This window comes from Echinops telfairi, unplaced genomic scaffold, assembly GCF_000313985.2.
Source record: "Echinops telfairi isolate 266 unplaced genomic scaffold, ASM31398v2 ScPeMD7_7424;HRSCAF=8462, whole genome shotgun sequence".
In the NCBI taxonomy this organism is placed as follows: Eukaryota; Metazoa; Chordata; class Mammalia; order Afrosoricida; family Tenrecidae; genus Echinops; species Echinops telfairi.
The window spans coordinates 16,640,982-16,648,484 of NW_022111324.1; the positions used below are offsets into that span (position 1 = coordinate 16,640,982).

The 7,503-nt window shown below is 37.8% G+C and overlaps 1 protein-coding gene and 1 non-coding gene across 3 annotated transcripts in view; both read right to left on the reverse strand.

Annotated features, from left to right (window-relative positions):
* Nucleotides 1–7,503, reverse strand: part of COP1 (COP1 E3 ubiquitin ligase) — a 185,029-nt gene that overhangs the window by 15,546 nt on the left and 161,980 nt on the right. The window lies entirely within an intron of this gene.
* LOC115872489 lies at nucleotides 7,147–7,282 on the reverse strand. The gene has a single exon (XR_004047887.1). It is a non-coding gene; the product is annotated as a small Cajal body-specific RNA 3 (non-coding RNA).

Sequence of the window (7,503 nt, forward strand, 5' to 3'; positions counted from 1 at the left end):
AAAATACCACCCACACTAAACCTAAAAAGACAGTCCATACCGAGCATTGATAAGAAAGTGGAACAATCTTCAGTGTGGGTTGATATTATTGTCAGTCACTGTTGAACTGCTACAGCTCATTGTCACTCCATGGAAGCAGATCACCAGGTCTACTTTCTGAGGCTTCTTTGGCTGGGTTTAAGCCATCAACCTTTCAGCTGGTACTTGAGCACTTCACTGTTTGTGCCACCCAGAGATGGCTAATATGCTGGTAGGAGTATAACTTAATATAACCTTCCTGTGTAAAGAAAAAGAAGGACAGTTTCTTATAGAGTTAAACACACACCAACCTTGTGATCTTCCAGTGGGCCACTGACTGGAACCCAGGTGGCACAGAGATTAAAGCACGCAGCTACTAATTGAGAGCTAAGTGCTGCAAGCTCACCCACTGACTCCATAGGAGAAAGATGTGGCAGTTTGCTGCCTTAAAGATCACAACCTTGAAAACCTTACGGGTTACTTCTAGTGGTGGAGAGATGAGTTAGAATATTCCACTATCTTCAATAAACACAAAAGAAAGCAACATCAAGAACATCATACATGAAAGTAAAAGGTCATTAAAAAGAACAAAAGAAAAGGCCAAAGTAGATGGCAGAAGAGACTCTGAAACGTACTCTTGAATGTAGTGGAGCTAAAGCAAAAGAAACGAGGAAGTGAAAAAGCTGAACAGAAAACTCCAAAGGGAAGCATGAGAGAACAAAGCAAAGATTTATAATGAGAAATACAAAGACCTGGAGTTATTTATAGCACCACAAAGGAAGAGCACACTTAGCATTTATCAAGCTCAAAGAAATGAAGAAAAAATTCAATTCTCATTGCAATATTGAAAGAGTCTGTATGCAAAATCCTGAAGGAAATAGGAAGCATCAAAAGAAAATAGTAGGACTACAGAGAGTCGCTGTACCAAAAGCGACTGGTCAACATTCAACATTTGGAGAAGTAGCATGTGATCAAAACCTGACAGTACTGAAGGAGGAAGCATAAGCCACACTGAAGGCATTAGAGAGAATCAGGGCTCCAACCAAGAACGGACAGAATACCAATGTTTCCATAAGCGATGGCAGCATTGGACGCACTCCTCATATGCCAAAAAAATCTGGGATGCAGTTAATTACCTAGCCAATCAACTGGAAGAGATCCATTACAAAGGTAACTCACAGAATATGGAAATTATCGAACAATATAATCATATCACGTACAAGTAACATTTTGCTGAAGATCATTTAACAAGGATTGCAGCAGTACAGTGACAGGGAGCTGCCAGAAATTCAAGCCAGATTTAGAAGAGGACATATAATGAGGGATGATATCATTTTGGAAGTGAGATGGCTTCAAGCAGAGAATATCAGGGTTCTCCTGACTATGCAAAGGCATTCAACTGCGTGGACCAGAATGAACGAGGATACCCTTGAGAAGAACAGGAAGTACAGAATACCTGAAGGCGCTAACACAACACCTGTACAGAACAAGGGAATACTGAGTGGTTTATAATTAAAAAAGAAAAGATCTGTATTCAAGTTGTATCCTTACTGTGTACTCAATTCAATCTGTCTGATGAACAAATAGCTGAAAAACTGAACTATATGAAGAAGAATGTGGTGTCAAGGTAGGAGAAAGGCTTAATAACAACCTTAGATACACAGATGACACAAGCTGCTTACTGAAAACAAGCAGCTTTGATAGTATAGGAAGGTGCTGTGGGGTTTAGAGAAGACAGGTGCCAGCTTTATCTAGAAGCAGAACCTTTCATGTGGAGGAAAAATGTGCAACTCTTCAGTACAGATCAGTGAGTACGTACTACGTATAAGACTCCCATGCATACCTTGCTGACAGGCCAAGCCAACACTGGCGAAAATGACTGGCCTGAACATGCCTGTAGCTGTGATGATGTAGCAGGTTCCGGCAGTATTTCATTCTGCAGTTGTTGACTTCCATCAGTTAACAAGAATAACCAATATTCTGTCATATTTCACCAACTGTTGCTAAAATGTCCTTTATGGAAACTTTTTCTGTTTTGTTTAGGATCCCAGGGTAATCCACTGCATTTAGCTGTCTTTTGCCCCCACCCCGCACTACTCAACATCAAGAATGGAGGAAGACTTTATTAATATCCTGTTATATGCAGATGACACAACCACACTTGCTGAAAGCAAAGATAATGTAAACCACTTGCTGATAAAGATCAAGGTTTGTAAGGATTGCACATCTCAAGGTAAAGAAAATCTAAGTCCTCACAACTTGACTGATCAATAATGACATGGTACATAGGGGGAAAAAATGGACCTGTCAAGGATTTTATCTTGAATTCATAGTTAATGTTCATGGAAGCATCAGTCAAGAAATCTATGGATGCACTGCATTGAGATAATCTGTTGCACAAGACCTCTTTAAAGTGCTTAAGAGTAAGGACACATTTTGAAGACTAAGGCGCACCTGACCGGAACCATGGTATTTCCATTTGCCTTATTTGCATGTGAAAGGTGAATAGGAAAGACCACAGAAGAGTCAATGCATTTGAATTGTGGTGCTAGCAAAGAATATTTAAAATAGGAAGTAGTACAGCCAGAATGCTCTTAGAAACAAGGATGGGCAAACCTTCACCTCATGTACTTTAGACATGTTACTAAGAGCCCAAGTCCTGGAGGACAGTCCTTGGTAAAGTGGAAGGGAAGTGAAAAAGAGGAGGATCCTAGATAAGATGATTGACACATTTGCTAAGACACTGGTATCAAACATAACCATAGTTCTAAGGATGGAGTAGAGCTGGGCAGCGTGTCATTTTGTTGTACACAGGGTTGCACACAACCTCACAACTGTTTTGTTTGAACTCAGTGTTACAACCCATGTCAATACATCTTTTCAGGGGGTCTACTCAACCAAACATGATGTCCTTCTCCAGGATTAATCTCTTTTGATAATACATCTAGGTATAAAGACATGTGCCTTTCCCCCATCACCTCTGCCAGAACCTCAAATAAAAGGTCTACTTTGCCAAATAAGGATCCAAAAATATTCAGAAATATTTTCTTTCCCCAGAACAACTGTGTAGCCTATGCTGTCAAACAAAGGAAGGCAAGTTCCTTTTAGATTTTTGCCTAAAGAAAAAAATGTCTAGGAATATGATTTCAAAGCTTGAGCCCCCCACCTTCAAACAGCTGAATCTATTAGTGACAGAGTAAATGTAAAGTACACTGGAGTACTATTTAAGTTTGTCCTCTAAAAGCAAGAGCTGCAGCCGGACTGTCTAGTGAAAATGAATGTGAGTGGTTCTGCCTCCAACAATTTGTCCTGCAAGCACTGAATTTTCTTCTTAAAAGCGTCCACTGAGTTAAAACTATACATTCATTTCAGCCCTTTAGACAAGCATTTAGCATAATGAAAATGGCAAATCACTATGTACACCACACAGTTATATGGAAGTACAGGTCCCTAGAGGACAAAGAACAGTGATGAAAATGGTGGCATTTAATATTCTTCCTGAAATAAACATAAAGGAAGAAGTAAATAAAAACCCGAGGAATAGAAGCTTCAAACAAAAACAACCCAGTGTACATTATATGTTAATTGTTTAATATCCTTTCCATAAATACTTTTATTTTATTCAGCTTAAGATATTCTCTTTCTTTATGAATGAAGCTTTCTATTTTCCTCACTCCCAGGAAAGAGAGTATGAATTTATAGTGATGATTCCAGTGTTATAAAAGTATAAGACCATGCCTACACTTTAGGTTTTTTCATGCCAAAATATAAATAGAAAAGTAAAGGCATTTGCATTCTCTCTCTCTCTGGCTGGGGAGGTATTATTTGTAACCCAATTGCACCTGGAAAATTAAAATGTTTTTCTTCCACCTAGGAGTTTCATGGACTCAATATTTGGTCAAACCTGATGGCCACTTGGGAATCTGAAGCCACAGAGCAGTTCCAAATGAATTTTCTCTTTCAGTTTTTCTTTTTATGTTTGATCTAGAGTTGCTTTACGCACATCCTTTTCCTCTCCTTTGAGATGATACGTGGATATTATATGCAGAGATTAACATTTTCCTTCAGTCAATGCTCTGGTAAAAACTACTCAATGGTCTGATTTCTCCACTCTTTTTTTTTTCTCATTCAAAACATCCCCCAAGGGACTTTATACACTTCCCCATGGCACTTCTTTGATGTCAATACAAAAGAGATGGAGAAAATACTAAATTAAAGTGCTGACATTTTGTTGCACCATTCGACTGAGTCACAGTGGCTTTCTGGACACAAAGACTTGCACGTTTATTGAAACCACTTTTTAGTAGATAATCTCTTGATCGAGTTATGCTTTTGGATTTCAGAATTATAAGCATGTCATTTTTATCTGGGGTTGATTTAGAAAGCCCCCCCCCTATTTAACCATCAGTATATTTATATTAACATTGACACCCATCTTTGCCTCACATGGGCAACATGTGAGAGCCCATTCAAAGATATTCACATACTGGGTCCAAGATGATCCTCAAAGACTTTTAAATAAATGCCACTTGTTAGTCTGTTTCTTTGTGCCTTTGACCTTTCTTTGAGCATGTAGTTTTCCAAAATTGACTTATGAAAAATACATGTAAGTAGGTCTAACAAAGAATAAAGTCACAATTATGGCCTATCAGTAAGAGATCTTGAGCTTAAAATACTAGCTATTCTCGGCTTCATTCTATAAAGGACCCACGGCTGCATCAATTAGTTGTGCTATGAATGTAGTACAGTAACACAATAAAACATTCTTTGTGTTACTTTAAAAAATGAACTACCTCGTGTCTCTTTTTACTATCTGAAGGAGGGATTTAAAAAAATTTCTAACATCAGTTATCCATTTACTGATTGCTATTGGCTAGAAATTTTATATAGATCATTTCTCTTAATCTGCAGAGGATGCCAAAGAAGACATTATTTTTATCATCATTTTACAAAGAGAAAAGATGGTCATAAGAAGACTTTGTTACTTGTCCACATTATATACACAGCTACGGAATAACGAAACCAAGTAATCAACATGTGAAGATAAATCTGTCACACAGATGCTGGTTTGGATCATACTGAGCTGGGCCCCATTCTAATTTACTACTTCTGAATGGTAGGAGCAAGGGGCCTTAGGTATTTACTATGGTCAGAAGAGACTTAGCTCTCACACATCATATATGGATACTATATTTCAAATACATCGAGAGTCCCTAAAAGCCAAAATAGTTTAAAAATATTTCTAAGTGACAGTTTAGAAAGGTATGTGTGTATAGACATGAAAGGGAGAGGGTGGGGGAGAAGAAAAAAGGAAATGGTCTACTTTTCCCGGGAGTCAAGTCTAAAATAGATTCTATCATACTTCCTCCCTGACCCCAACGTTTGCCCCCACTTTCCTCCCTGTTATTAAGCTGCATTTAAAAAAATTAACTGTGCACAATTAGAGTATGCACAAGGCAGGTTATCTTCAGGCTGGCACTGCACAAACCTCTTATAAAAAAAGTAATACTGTCAACAACTGTATGAGCCATTTCTTATTATAAATCCCTTTCTATAACACTAACACACACACGTTGTACAGGTATTCCATCACATTATTTCATTGTCCCTGATTTTAGTCTATCATAATTACTTGGACATAAGTTATAGGTATACCCAATCTTTAAATATAACAGTACAGATACTAGAGTAGAATTGAACATTTATATTAGGAGGATCGAAATGTGAACTCTCACAAAAACTAAAAAGGAACACAAGATGTATAACTGATGATACTGGTTGCAGTATACAAAACACTCTTGATAACATTCAAATACCATATATACTAGAGTATAAGCCGACCTGAGTATCAGCCCTGGGCAGCTAATTTTACCCAAAACTGCCAACGAAACATGCTGAAAAACTCTGCTTCTATACGAGTATATACGACAAGTCACCTTTGACTAACAGCATCATGTTAGTCATGACTTACTTTGATTGCTACATTCACATCTCTGACTTGAACAGGAGTCAACTATTATCTACTACATCTACTCTAGTCGGCAGAGAAGGGATAGCATCGAGGAGTCTAAGTGTTCCGGAAGGGAAGGAGGAAAGGGTAAGTATCTGGTGACATGGCAGGAGTAACTGAAGAACATGGCAACAAGCAGACACAGGGAATATTGTATTTCTTGGATTTGTTTGAGACAACCTAGAAAATGATAAAAAGCAGTGAGAAACTTCATAAATGTACTTGTGAATTTCTGTTCTGATCAAGTCATAATGTGTTTCTTTGTTTTTGAATATGCCTATAATATTTTTAATCAGAATCCTTATTTTCATAAATGAGCTCTAATCTAGATCAGAATTTATCATTCAATACAGAACAATAATATATAGAATTGGATAATAAAAACTAGTGTAGATTAAGGACCTCTGCCCAGAGAAACATGGCAACTTATTCAACAACCAAGTTCAGTACTGTTCAGGGTAAGAAATACGGGGATTTTAGAGCGTTAAGCCAGGCCCCTCACAGGATTAGTGATAAGTAAGCCCTGCTGTGGCTTGTTTACAGCACAGTCTGGTGCTGTACATCACACCCTAGGGTGTAAGAAATGCCACCGCCACTGCAGCTTCCCGCCCTGCCTCCTCAACTTCCAGCAGAACCCACATCATGAAAAACTCAGATTTCAAATTTAGTACCAAAATATGAATATTTCCCTAAAAACTAGTTACTTCTGAACTCGGATCACAGACTGAAGAGATCATACAAGGACTGTGTAAACTGTATTTTGGGAAAATAAACCAATTCCTCCTAATAAGGAAAATGCCATAGAAGTTATTTTGATTAACTCCCTAAAGCCTAAAACATTGATTGACCTTTACTGGCAACCCTTGATTGGATGTTCTAGTGCAGACCCTCAGGAAAATTGCTATTGCTTCTATTCATACCACTTGATGAAGTCCTTAAACCAGTTAACAATAGTACTCATAATTCAAAACCTGCAATACACTAAAAAAACAAACAGTTAAGATAGATAGAGAAGCAACCCTACATAGTTACCTATTTTCTTAATAGTCTAGCACACTCTATCAGAGAAATTTATTAAATTAGCAAGGAAAGGAGTACTTGCAATGCTGTCTTTAAAGGCTATATGGGAGGGAATGATCAAGTCTTAGTCAGCTGTCCTAAGAAAAACAGAGCCCTCCACATTTCTGTAGGATCACTGCATTTTGAGGACAAAGGTATTTTTCATTTGCCCACATGGTTCCTACAGATTCCATTTTGGGGTGCTTTATTAAGAAGCTGTTTGTTATTCCATTTTTTCAATTCCAACTTCCTGACTGCATCAAAATCCCATTTAAATAGACTAATGCATTCAACTAAGCTAAAGAAACAAACAAAAAACCACAGGATTCAGATAATAGAAACAGAACCATTAAAAAGACACATGTAGCTATCTTTAGTCAGAGAGAAAAGGCTGTAAAGCACATGCACAAGGGAGA